This window comes from Gouania willdenowi, chromosome 22 (genome assembly GCF_900634775.1).
Source record: "Gouania willdenowi chromosome 22, fGouWil2.1, whole genome shotgun sequence".
Taxonomy (NCBI): Eukaryota; Metazoa; Chordata; class Actinopteri; order Blenniiformes; family Gobiesocidae; genus Gouania; species Gouania willdenowi.
The window spans coordinates 1,596,895-1,611,195 of NC_041065.1; the positions used below are offsets into that span (position 1 = coordinate 1,596,895).

The 14,301-nt window shown below is 38.0% G+C and overlaps 1 protein-coding gene across 11 annotated transcripts in view; it reads left to right on the forward strand.

Annotated features, from left to right (window-relative positions):
* Positions 1-10,104: 10,104 nt before the first annotated feature.
* Positions 10,105-14,301, forward strand: part of kiaa1109 (KIAA1109 ortholog) — a 188,069-nt gene continuing 183,872 nt past the window's right edge. For all 11 annotated transcript variants that reach the window (XM_028438564.1, XM_028438569.1, XM_028438571.1 and 8 more), the window contains exon 1: positions 10,105-10,240. The gene's annotated coding sequence lies outside the window, so the exon portion shown is untranslated. The remainder of the gene's footprint in view (positions 10,241-14,301) is intronic.

Sequence of the window (14,301 nt, forward strand, 5' to 3'; positions counted from 1 at the left end):
TTCAATTCAGCGTAAAACTGTGGAACCTCGTTACAGTTCTATGTCTTACATATACGTAGTTAATAATTATTCAAATATGTTTCATATAAAGTTTACCTGTGACTTCTCTTCAGGATCATTGGTTCTGTGGGTACAGTGACAGAAAAAAGGCTCAGATATATTAATACCAATATTGTCATTGAATAGGAAGCCTGACATGGTAACCAATAGATGAGAAACTAATTAAATGATAAATAATGTTTTTTTATGTATTTTACAGCTGATCTAAGACATTGGTCATTTTTTTTTAATAGGGATAATATAATTTTACAAAGTAACAATACTGTGAATGTAGCTGATGTTTTTTTTACAAAGATGTTATAGCTATTGCTAAAAATTATATATATACTTTATATGCTAAAACAACATTGTACTCAAATACCAAAGCACATACAATCATCTCAACGCTATATAAATTACTAGAATTGTAATTGAACTTAGGTAATTCAGAATATAATTGACTTTCAGGGTAATAAGTAATATGTATTTGTAATTAGAAAAAATGCCGATCACCATAATTGTAAATGACAGATATAATTGATCCCAACCCTTGTCTCACCCTACCTGTCTCACCCCCTCTGTCTCACCCCCTCTGTCTCACCCTACCTGTCTCACCCCCTCTGTCTCACCCTGCCTGTCTCACCCTCCCTGTCTCACCCTACCTGTCTCACCCCCTCTGTCTCACCCTACCTGTCTCACCCCCTCTGTCTCACCCTGCCTGTCTCACCCTCCCTGTCTCACCCTACCTGTCTCACCCCCTCTGTCTCACCCTACCTGTCTCACCCCCTCTGTCTCACCCTACCTGTCTCACCCTACCTGTCTCACCCCCTCTGTCTCACCCTACCTGTCTCACCCCCTCTGTCTCACCCTGCCTGTCTCACCCTCCCTGTCTCACCCTACCTGTCTCACCCCCTCTGTCTCACCCTACCTGTCTCACCCCCTCTGTCTCACCCTACCTGTCTCACCCCCTCTGTCTCACCCTACCTGTCTCACCCCCTCTGTCTCACCCTACCTGTCTCACCCCCCTCTGTCTCACCCTTAATGTAGTTGTTTACAACAAAGAAAGTTATAAATGTACGCCCTATGGGCCCCTGCCACCACTGCATATTTAAAAGCAGTGTAAAGCAGCTGATAATTATTCCTCTTCAGCGACCCCTAAAATAAAGTGTCAGAGACCATTAAAAAGAGCAAAAATATGGCCAGAAAAAGTGATGAAAATAAGTTAAAATATGATAAGTTTGGAGTAGTAGAAGAGCAGTAAAAGGGTAAAAATAAGCAAAAATGTATGGGGTGCCAAGTGTAAAGATTTAGCATAAAAGTTGTAGCTAACACATTTTCATTATTTATCTCATTTTTCTCATATTTAGCACATTTTCCTACATTTAACACAACATTTAACCACATATATAGAGGTTGAAAAAAAAGCATTAAATCTAAATATTTAAATCTAAATTTTAAATCTAAATGTTATATGTTATATCTAAATGTTATATGTTATATCTAAATTTTATGTTATATCTAAATGTTATATGTTATATCTAAATGTTAAATCTAAGTCTAAATGTTAAATCTAAGTCTAAATGTTAAATCTAAGTCTAAATGTTAAATCTTATATATAAATGTTAAATTTAAAAGTTAAATTTAAATGTTTAAATCTAAATCTAAATGTTATATATCATATCTAAAAGCTTAATCTTATATCTAAATGTTAAATGTTAAATCTAAATGTTAAATGTTGAATCTAAATGTTAAATCTAAATGTTAAATGTTCAATCTAAATGTTAAATCTAAATGTTAAATCTGTTAAATCTAAATCTAAATGTTATATATCATATCTAAATGCTTAATCTTATATCTAATTGTTAAATGCATTTTAATAACTTTGTTGCACTGTTGTGTTGCTCAATCTCTGCCGCCGGGAGAGAACCAGTCATACATATCACCCAGGCAGGCATCAGTGAAAGGTGAAGAGGTGGGTGGGATCAGCTGTGTGTGTCTCTGATTGTGTATTGGTTGAGGTTACAAAGGACGGGGTCAATTAACATATGTGCGAAACATTTAAGTTCAACATTTAGATTTAGATTTAACATTTAACATTTAGATTTAATATTTAACATTTAGATTTAACATTTAACAATTAGATTTAGATTTAACATTTAACATTTAGATTTAACATTTAGATATAAGATTAAGCATTTAGATATGATATATAACATCGACATTTAGATTTAAACATTTAGATTTAACATTTAGATTTAACATTTAACATTTATATATAAGATTTAACATTTAGACTTAGATTTAACATTTAGATATAACCTATAACATTTAGATTTAGATTTAAATATTTAGATTTAATGCTTTTTTTAACCTCTATATATGTGGTTAAATGTTGTGTTAAATGTAGGAAAATGTGTTAAATATGAGAAAAGTGAGATAAATAATGAAAATGTGTTAGCTACAACTTTTATACTACATTTTTACACTTGGCACCCCATAAAAATGGGCTCAAATTGTTCATAAAATATTCCTAGTTTCTTGAAGGCATCTGGCGACCTTCTCCCAGTGTCTTGCGATCCCAAATGGGGTCCAGTCTCCAAGGTTGAAAACACCTGTTCTACTTGATGCTTCTTTTGAGTCTTTTTTATTCAATTTATTTTTCGATTGTGAGATCAGATAAACTAGTCAGGGTTATGAGGATTCAGGCTTTGGGTCAATTACATTTTTAATTTACATGTCTGTAATTATCCATGTTCAATTACAACTTAATTATCATTACAGTGAAAAACGTTTCTCAGTTACTAAAATTGAAGTTAATTTGATCCCAATTACTGAGCCTTTAATCAATAATTCCATAAACCTAACCTTCCTCTTACGTTAGCTTTTTGTTAGCATCTCTAATGCTAACGGGTCAGTTTGACTCACGTCTTAAATCAGCTGTAAAACACACTAATATATAAATTATATGTCATCTAATTCGTTTATTATCTATTGGTTACCTTGTTAGGCTTCTTAATCAATGAAAATATTGATATTAATATTTTTGATGTGGGCATTTGAGCCTTTTTTCTGTCACTAAACCAGATATAATAACATATTTTATTAATTATTAACTACGTATGTGTGAAGGACATAGAACTGTAACGTGGTTTCCCAGTTAAATTGTAAATGATAATTTTTATCCAATTGTAGCACAATTACAAAGTCAATTATCTGAACTCAATTACATTTCAATTACAATTACAACAGCAACTGATTTTTTTTTCATTTATAATCAAGTCATAATTGATTATTAGTTATGTGATTACAATGATAATTTGCTCCACCCTGATTGTTATTGCAACATATCAAATGTGTGTATGGTTTTATTAATAATGTGTCCCAGTGGTTCTACAGTATGTGACAGATGGTGTTAGTGTAGCAGTCACACTGAGCAGCTTTGTCTGCTGTAGAGCCACAAATATCCCCATTCATCCATCTACTGTACTGGACGTTTCCTCCACAGCTCCAGAGGTCGACTGGTGCCTGTCTCCGTCTCACACACGCTGCTCTGCTCCAATCAAACATATTTTTATTTTGGACTCAACACGCCCTCCCTTTGTTCTTCTTCTTCTTCTTCTTCTTCTTGTCGTGTACACTAGTTAAAATCACTGATCCTCTGTTATTCGTCAACAGATCAGGCTGAAATTTGGTAGATATAATCTATAGATGTGTACGCATCAACTCTCAGAGACTGATTTTCAATTTAGGGCCCCAAAAGATGAAAACATTTTTTAAGTTTATTTCTCATTTATTTGCGAGTCAAATATTGCGACAGTTGGTGGTACCCAATCATGGGGCCCATTACTCCGTATGTGCCACAGGGGTGCGAGGGGACCCCATTTTTCAAGTGACTACTCCGTTAATGCTCGTTGAATCTGGCTGTAAGTTGACATGGATATTCTATGATTGAATGTCTAGAGGCTCTCTTTCTTTACTTTGTGGAACCGAATCATTAACCAGAATTCTAGGAAACGTGGTACGTACTATTTGGCGCGGAGACGTTGCGCGGGCCCGGCCGTAGTTCATCAGAACTTGTTAGATTGTGTGAAGACTCCAGAGTTTCTGCAGGAACCCACACAAGCATAGGGAGAACATGCAAACTCCACACAGGAAGGAATGAACCTGGACTCCATCAATTGTATTAATATTGCGTCTAATACTTATCGTTAATAAATGAAAAAAGTTACAAAAAATCTAGATAATCATATGATATACTGTTTTATTTCAAACAAATGCAATAATACAAGAGACAATATTACAATAAACAAAGAAACACAAACAAAACAATTACATATATTACTGTATACACATACTTTTTGTGTTTGAAAGGTAGTGGGTGGAAGTATAAACGTATTAGTCCCGCCCCTTTTCCTACATTACTGTCACAAATAATAATAATAATAATAATAATAATTTTTCAGCATCCTGTTTTCCAACTACTGCAGCTGTTAATAAATTAATTTTGTCTCATCTTTATATGATTTTGATTAAATACACACAAAAAACTTATCACACACTTTAAAAATTGTCATACAATGTCAAGATATTTTCTTCTAAATTGCTTGATATTTAATTTCCATTGGCAAACTGTTCCAGAATCTTATTCCACACAATGATGCGCAAAAGTTTTCCCTGTTTGTTCAAACACACACAGACCAAAACATTATTTTTACCTCTATCATAAGATGTACCTACTGTTTTTAACCATGTACAGTATTTTATGGAACATGCAGTAGGCCTATGTTAACTATCATTATATCATATCATTTTTATCATTTATAAGAATAAACAGGCAGAGCTGAAAGTAATGGATTACAATTAGTCACATTACTGTAATTGAGTGGATTTTATGGGTACTTCTATTATTCTATATTATATTTCTAAATCAGTAATTTTACTTGTACTTAGTATGTTTTAAAAGAAGTAAAGTAATTAATTACATTTCTACACCCAATTGTTACTGAGTAAAATATTATTATTGTTGTTGTAAAATCATCAACAGACATTGTGGAACTACAAAAAAAGAAATGACCAGACAACAATCAAATGCGTCACATCACAGCCTATAAATCAGATTAAACGTAACGTACGGCACCAAACAGCATTGAATGAAGGTTCTATTTCATAATATTTTGTGAGATGTCTCACTATGGGATACACACTCCCTGTAGCCCTCAGAAGCTCTTTTATCAATCCACCAAGCCCTGATTGGCTGGAAAGAACTTTCCATCCACCGGGACACTCCCACCCTCTATAAGAGGGAGGGCGGATGTTCAAACACCTCTTCTCTCTCTCATGCACATCTCGCGTTTTTACGAGCTTAACTGTCCACAGGTGGATCTTCGGTTTGTAAGTGTAGAGGCATTGCTTGGACCACAACAGGTCGAGAAGCAACCAGCGCTTACCTTGCTCTGCTTGGTTAAGTGCTGCTCTGTTCACAGGTAAGTGAACCTCAGAGGCCCAGCTCCGGCTGACGGCTGACGGTACTGCACGCTTGTCCCTGGGGGTATGGCTCTGCTCCACCGGCAGAGGGCTTGCCATGATGCAGTTAGGCCCTCTGCTGTTGGGCAGGCTGCCGCCAACAGAAGGCTCCACCGCCTTGCAGTTGGGTCCTCTGGCGGTGTGCGGCCTGTGGCCTCACGAGGGCACCATCATGCCACAGCTGGTTTCTCCAGCCACTGGCAGTCTGCCTCCAGGAGAGGGCTCCACCAGACCACGGTTGGAGCTTCTCAGGATGAACGAGCCAGAGCGCTTAACCACCCTCTCATTAAAGAGGGAGAGATGGGCAGCATTCGCAGCTCCACCATTGGTGCTGTGGACGATATCGAGGGGTTACAGGCTGCAGTTTGCAGCTGTCCCTACCCAGCTTGCCGGCGTAATACACACTCAAGCCCAGGGGGACTCGGCCCGTTTATTACAGGAGAAGAACAGCTCTCTGCTGAGCAGAGGAACAGTCTTGATTGTTCCTCCCACACTGTCCCAGAATGGGTTCTACTCCAGCTATTTTCTGGTCCCCAAATGAGAGGGGGCGGGCATTTGCCCTATCCTGGATTTACGGGCTCTGAAGAGGTTTCTCAGGAGATACAAGTTCAGGATGCTTACGCATGCCTCCCTTTTGTACCTGGTGCGTTAGGGAGATTGGTTGACCTGAAGGATGCGTATTTTCACATTCCGATATATCCTCCTCACAGAAAGAACCTGAGGTTTGCTTTCTGGGGGATATGCTATGAATATCGTGTGCTCCCCTTCGGCCTCTCACTGAGCCTGATGGTGTTCGTGCAATAACAACAATAGCCCCGCTAAGGAGACGGGGCATCCACTTGGCCACCTATTTGGATGATTGGCTGCTTTTGGCACAATCGGAATCGGAGGCCGCTGCGCACACACGTATTCTGTTACATCACCTATCCACTCTGGGATTTGTGATAAATGGAGAAAAGAGCATGTTGTCCCCTTCATAGGAAACTGTCTTTCTGGGACTGTCCCTGCACTCAGTGCCTCTCACCACACACCTGTCGGCGCAGCGGGTGGAGACGTTCAGGACATGCCTCGAGCTGTTTCGATCGGGCAAATCTGTTCAGCTCAGAATGTGTCTGGTTACTCGGGTTGATGGCTTCGGCCATTCACGTCATCCACCTCGGCTGCCTCCACATGAGGGAATTACAGTTGTGGGTGGTCTCTCATGGGCTCAGCTCTGTGCGTCATGGCACACAGTTTGACGGGCTGGGGTGGAGTATGCGGGGGCAGGTCGGTGATGGGCTGCTGGGACACAGACCTCTGGCACAAATTAATTGGAGATGTCAGTGGTGTTCTTCTCGATGATCCACTTCCTCCCGTCTCTCAGGGGGCATCATGTTCTGGTGAGGACGGACAGTACCAGGGTGGTAGCGTATATCAACCTCCAGGGCGGCTTACGCTCCCGTTGGCTGCTGCTCCTGGGACGCAGACTGATCCTGTGGAGTTGCGATCATCTCCTCTCTCTGAGAGCAAAGCACGTTCCCGGGATCCTGAGGTGCCAACCCACTGTCCAGGGGAGCACCAGTGTACGGGGAATGGAGGTTACACCCACTGGTGGTGCAACAGTTGTTGGCCCGTTACGGACGGGCTGAGGTGGATCTGTTCGCCCCGGAGGAAAACATGCAGTGTGTGTTGTTTTTCTCCCTGTGCGGAGCGTATGCTCCCCTCTGCGTAGACGCAGTAGCACATGTCTGGTTGCGCGCGCTGCTTTACGTGTTCCCCCCCCGTTGACCCTCATACCCCCCACTCTGTCCAGGGTGAGGGAGTAGGGTCATGATTGCAAGTGGAGGGTTTTATTTCATAATATGAGTGAGACATCTCACTCATATTACTCATGGAACCGGGGTTATGTGTATAACCTAAAGTTTTTTCGAGGGCTGGTGCCTCCAGGGGTGTCACATCCCTTTTCAGTGTCCGGTGGGAGTGATCTTAAACCTGCAGGGCCTGATTGACAAGCACAAAGGCGTTTCCACTGTGAAAGTGTATTTGGCTGTGATTGCAGCCTGTCATGTGCAGGCTTTAGGGATAAACCGGTGAGTCAGCACCCGCTGATCGGTTGTTTTATGAAGGGAGCATGCAGGCTCCTCCCCGTTTCCAGACCACTGGTTCCACCGTGGGATCTGGCGGTGGTTCTTATTAATACTTCATAATAAATTATTATTCTTAATTGGTGGGACTTAAGTGTCCTCCATTTGAACCATTGGGGGAAGCGAGCCTTAAAGTTGCTAACCTGAAAACTGTTATTACTAGCGCTGCTTTCAGCTAAGCAGGTTAGCGACATCCATAAGCTTTTGGCTCACTCGTCATGCACTCAGCTCTTCCCGGGGGATGTAAGGATGATTTTGGAGCCCAACCCGGCGTTTGTGCCGATGGTGGTGGACTCTTCATCTACCATTGACCTGTTGGCCTTTCTGCCTCACAGGATGAGCAGCGGCCTCTTTCGTTGTGTCCAGTCCATGCATTATGCACATATTGTACGTCAACATGTCTCCTGGGCTAATTCCCATGCGGGAAGCCTGTTACTAGGCAATGCCTGTCACACTGGGTTGTGGAGGCCATTGCTTTGGCTTACAAGAGTCAGGGTCTGCAGCCGCCTGAGGGCCTGCAAGCACACTTGACTCGAGGTCTCGCCACGTCCTGGTCCTTGTTCAGGGGAGTGTCTGTTCAGGAATTTGTGCAGCAGCAAGTTGGACCTCGCCCCTCACATTTGTCCTTTTTTACATGCTGGACGTTTCTACTGTCCTGATGTATAACGGACTCTGCCTTGCGGGCTGGAATTCACTCGATAAGCATCTCTACAATACGGGAGCTGCCATATTCCATAGTGAGACATCTCACCAAATATTATGAAACAGAACTTTAGGTTATGTATATACAGTAACCCCGGTTCTATGAGTAATATGAGTGAGATGTCTAACCAGACAACCCTTCTTGCTCAAACGAGCGAGAAGAGGTGCTTATTTTGAATGAGGAACTGTACATCCGCCCTCCCTGTTATAGAGGCTTGGCAGATTGAGAAAGGTGCTTCTGAGGGCTACAGGGAGTGTGTGTCCCATAGTGAGACATCTCACTCATATTACTCAGAAAATCGGGGTTATATACATAACCTAAAGTTATTCTCTCAGTTTTAGAGTTCATAAATGTATCTATACTTAGAGCCTGAGAATTTTATTTATATTTTGAATTGAATTCATTGGTGTTATTTAATTTAAAAAAAAATAATTGTACATTTTGACAAATCTTTTATTTTATACAGATGACTTTGTGAAAAATAAATTAAGTTCCAATTGTGCCTTTTTAAGTTTCTATATGAGATGTTTAGTGTATGCAAGGGAACCGTACCAGGATTTATTACCAACAATCAACGTGGGGGGTGAAAGTAACTCGTAACTTTAATTTGAGTATTATTTAATTGAGTTATTTTTTAGACTTACCTGTACTTGTACTTGAGTACAATTTCAGTCAAGTTACAGTACTTCTACTTGATTAGAATATATCAGTACTCTTTACACCTCTGTGAATATACAAACTATCATATACAATCCCAAATAGTTACAAATGTCTGAGTATGTATGGGCTATATCATCCTATTTGATGAAATATCATAAGCACATATATATATTCAGACTTTTCTTGTATATATTTAAACTTTTATTATATATAATCAAAATTGTTTAATATATATTCAGACTTTTAATATCCTTCCATATGAGCCCAGAGTCAATAAATGTTTTTATTATTACAATAAAGTGCACCATATATGTCATGAAATTATTTATACAAAAATGCACAACTATACAGAGTGTACATTATACAAATATACAGAAAGGGAACAAGCAAGAATCACACATACAAAATTGAAAAATAAAATAAATAAGGGTAAATCAGTCATAATTCCACTTCAAAAATACCATTGTATATTGTTACAGTTTTTTTTTTGTATGAATAAGGGGTATTGTTTCGATATATTCGTTAAATTCACACAGAAAGCTTGCAAAGAAAGGAGTAGATTTGTTGATCTTACATTTGTGAATATAGACCATATAAAATGAACAGGTTTACAATGAAATCAACTTCGTTATTCTTATCTTCAAGATACATAATGACACATTTACAATTAAATTGAATATAATTAATCCTGCGTTTTAAGTAATTTTCCATTTGAGCCCTAACACTAATTGAGTGAATACAGTAAAATAAATGTGCGAGAGATTCTGATTTGTTATTGCAAAAACCTATATTTATTGTCGGTGTCTAAAAATTTGGAGAAATACAACATGGACGAATAAATATTGCATAACATTTTAATATGATTTTATTTAATCTTGATACAAAATATATAAATATAATTTATGTAACTCTCGTCTCCCCTCTTCTCACTTCTGGTCTTTTCCGCAGTGACGCCATGAAAACAATGAAGCTGATTGGTGGAAAGCCCTGTCAGTCACGTAACGAGCCTTTGCCTCGCATACAGTCTTCTCATTGGTCAGTTTCTCCAAATTCCTTCTTCCTATTGGTCTAGCCGCTGACAGCTCTCGACAAAGCAGGAAGAGGATGCTAACCGTACCGCACAGAAAAAGGATATCGCCCCCTGAAAAGCTAGGGACAAGATGATTCCATTTGCTTTATCAAAGCCTTTAAGGTAATTCACGGCCATTAGTTTTACCCTTTGTGTTTTGTAAAAGTTGCAGTATTGTTTGTGCTGCGGCCTGCTGTCATTACCTTTAGCTATCCGTGCTAACGTTGTGCTAGCTGTGCTGTCCATCAATGAAAGTGTTTTTAAAAGATTCTGAGGTTGCTGTTTGTATCACTCAGCAGCTTCATCAGATACTATAACGCCTTAGTTCTGTTCTCAGACCTGTGCAGGTGAACTAACATTGATTAACTGATCATTTAAATATGGCAGAGCTGTGACGTAAAAGCTTTTTTTTATGGGATACGTTTCGTGCAGGGTCTTTATTCATCCCTTTATGTTTCTATTTTTTATGGGCCCTATGTAAATATGGTGGATTAATAGAAACTATTGCTGTGTTCAGTTTCAAATATTAATAATATCTGTTCCCAAAATTTCCTCATTTCCGTTTCAGAGTTGACACATTTCCGCCTCATTTCCGCATCGCATTGTTCGTTTTCGTTTCTTTTTCATCGTCTTTCCATTTTTAGATGTTTTTACTGGCCATTATATTTCCGCAAATCACACCAAACATGCTAAATATGGCAAACCAAGTCAACTACTGTTATTGGTTCTACTTCTATATGCTTCAGACCAACAACACTACTTAATAGCGCTGGGTTATGGACCAAATATCGATAATCTTTCCTCAAAATGCCGATATACGATAAAAATCTAAATATTTTTAACTCAATAATAACCAGAAAGACAGTTCTGGGTTTAATTTTGATGAAAATGCCACACAGGCACAATTATTAACAAATAGCTGCAGAATGTGTGACACTTTTGTCTTTTCCTCCTTTAATGGACAGTACGTGTGAGTGAGTTCTGTTGTGTGGCTTGTTTAGATAAAGGTCTGGGTTAGAACGCACTCAGTGATCATCTAACTCAGCTTTACAGGTTCTGAGAACTTGTGAAGTAGTAACTTCTAAAACAAGTATTTTAATACAAAATAAGCTATATATGAAAAAATTAGGGCCGGGATTGGTAATTAAAAAAAAAAAAAAAACCCAACTAAATAATCGCAAATCTGAAAAAAGTAAATCGCGAATAATCGTGATCAAATAATGCCAGCAACTAATCACAGTTTATTGCATTGACAGCTTTTAATAAACACGCAAAAATGTAGAAAAAAGGTTTATTTTAACCACACATTTGCATAGAAAGTCCATAACTCTGAGGTGTTACAAAAATAACTTAATACGTCTTTAAAAGATAAAGCTTATATCAAATACATTTCTTTTGATTCTAAACATTGTTTGTGCAACATTGTACTATTCTAAAATGTAAACGATGAACAGAAAATTAAAACCTTTACAGCTGGTACAATTAGCTTATTTAAAACTTTGTTTGAATGCAATTGTGTCATGTAAACAAGTACAGTCATTTACCGATATGGATCCGATACGATATCAGCATGAATCATACATACTTGTATTATTTTATATTGTAGTGTGGAATGTTAGAAAAGGCTTGATCAAGTGATGTCACTCAAACAGAGAACAATAGTCAGCAACAGTAGGGATGAGAAAAAGTAATCCATTTATTAATAACCAATTGGTTACATACATTTTAACCTTCAACGTAATGTCTACAGTATTCTACAATACCAAAAACATAAATAATTCACTAAAAACAAATTATACTTTTTTTAATTCTTTATATATTTTCAATTTTATAAACGTAAAGTAAATTTACCAAAAAAAAACATCCCTAAGACAAAGAGGAATTAGAGAAATAAGAAACATAGGGCAGGGCAAAAATACAACAACAACAAAGAGATGCTCTTATAGGATATCTTACAATACTGTACGTCATATTTTTAATAAATCATCACCAACTGTTAAGACCACGGTATGTCACTGACTGTGCCCAAAACAGTGTGATCATTGCTCTTAGTGTTCACTAAAAAAATAGTGTAAACAAAATAAACACAACACTGTAATAAGAAAAGCAGAAAACAAATAATAATCAGTCATTTAATTAAACTGCTGATGACCCTTACTTCTCATCCATTTCCACTTTCTGCAGTCCAAGCATGATGTGGACATTTTTTTTGATAATCTGCTTATCGGAGCGCTTATATCGGAGATTTTAGATGCACTTGGGAAAAATATCATGTCACGATTTTTTTTTTTGTGAAATCACGATGATTATTTTATAATGATTTTTTCATTCAAATCATTTAGACTATTTTAAAGTTATTTACCAATAAAACAAACCAAATAACCTACTTAAAATAATCGCCCTAAATGGAAAAAAGGAATAAAAGATAATTTAAGACGAGATAATTATCAATTATTTTTTCTTAAATTGTATGTAAGCAATTCATCAAACTGGTTCCTAGTGTAATTAACATCAAACAAAAAGGCTGACAAGTTATTTTAGTCACAGTCTTTTTACTTTGTTTAAATAAAGTGGTGTAGCATTAGCATTACAAACACTTGCTACATATCAAGGCAGCATATGAGTCTAGTGATTTCTATTAGTTATTGAGGTAACACACTCATATTAATAAAATCCTACTTTACACAGTGTTTGAACGCCTCATTTCACACAGTTTAGACAATAATATCCTTTACAAGATAAAACGTTACTGCTTTGGTTACATTAGGCCTGGGTGATATGAACTAATATTCATATCTCTATATTTTTACTCAAAATGGCAATAGGTGATATAAACTTCATTTAGTTTTTATTTATTTATAGTTTTACAAGAAAAACAACAATGGGTCAAAGTCAGTGGAGAAAAATGGCACAAAGACCCTTTTATTAATCACGAGCAGCACAATATCAACATTTTATATCACTTTTGACTTTTTCCTTCATTAAGGCTGAAATGTGATTAAATTATCTAGTGTTGATTTTTTTTCAGGGCAGCTCTGAGTTGTTGAAAGTAGTTTTTAAAATAAATCACATTCAGGACACTGTCCTCTAAGAATGTGCAAACAGTCCCCGTTAGCTTCCGCAGCAGCAGAATTCTGCTACAGCGCAGCGACAGAGTTTAACAGACAGACAGACATCTGCACTGAACCTCTGACCGACAGTCGCTGACACGGAGGAAGCAGCACAGCTAACTCTGTGTGTCCGTGCACTGGGGGGGAAGAGGAGCGGAGCGGATCTATAATGTCTGTAATGCTGACTAGCAAATGATGTGATTTGGCAGAGAAAAAAAACCATTGGATGTTCAGTGTATGGACCACAGACATATGACACAGACACAGCACTGCAAGGGTTAAAATGTGAACTACAGACTGTTCTACGATCTCCGTGATTTGGGAGATCGTCGTCATGTTGTAATCCTTAACGATCTAATATCGTCAGATCGCACACCCTTAGATGCTGTCCGATAAAATCTGATATTCATTTTCTGGCGGATATCAATATTGGATTGAGACACCCCTAGTTTCAATGGTTCCTATTAGGAATGTGCAATATTTTATCGTTTATGATTAATCGTCAAAAATATTCTCACCGTTAATATGTCATCCCACAATATAAACAATAAATTCCCATGTTATTAAATTAGTGAGGGCCACGGGCCATTTGTTCCTTAATTTAGCCAAGAAAGCCCCTAAAAACCTTATTCCAGGGGCCAAAACTGTCCCTGTTTTTTGTCAACAACTTTTTATTTTCTGGAACGGAACGTTGTTTACGTTGTTTACCCCCCACACACCACCATCTGTGTGTGTGAGGTTGCTTGTCACGGCTACCAGAAGCTACCGTGCTGCGATACATCATGGATTGTTATTGGTTAAAACCAGATAACCATCTAACAAAGTGAACCAATCTAAGTTCTTCCATCAGATCCACCCAAAGTTCCACAAACACGGGGACAGAGATGAAGCCGTAGCAACGATTATGAACTGGAACCTGAACCTAAGCTAACTATGCTAAGCTAACCCACCAACACACAGACTGGGCTAAAAGCTAATGCTAACCACTCCTTATAAGGAATAGACCAAATAAAAATATTCAAAGAACACGTCTTACTGTCATAAAACCACAGAGAGCCACTGATTTGTTTATGG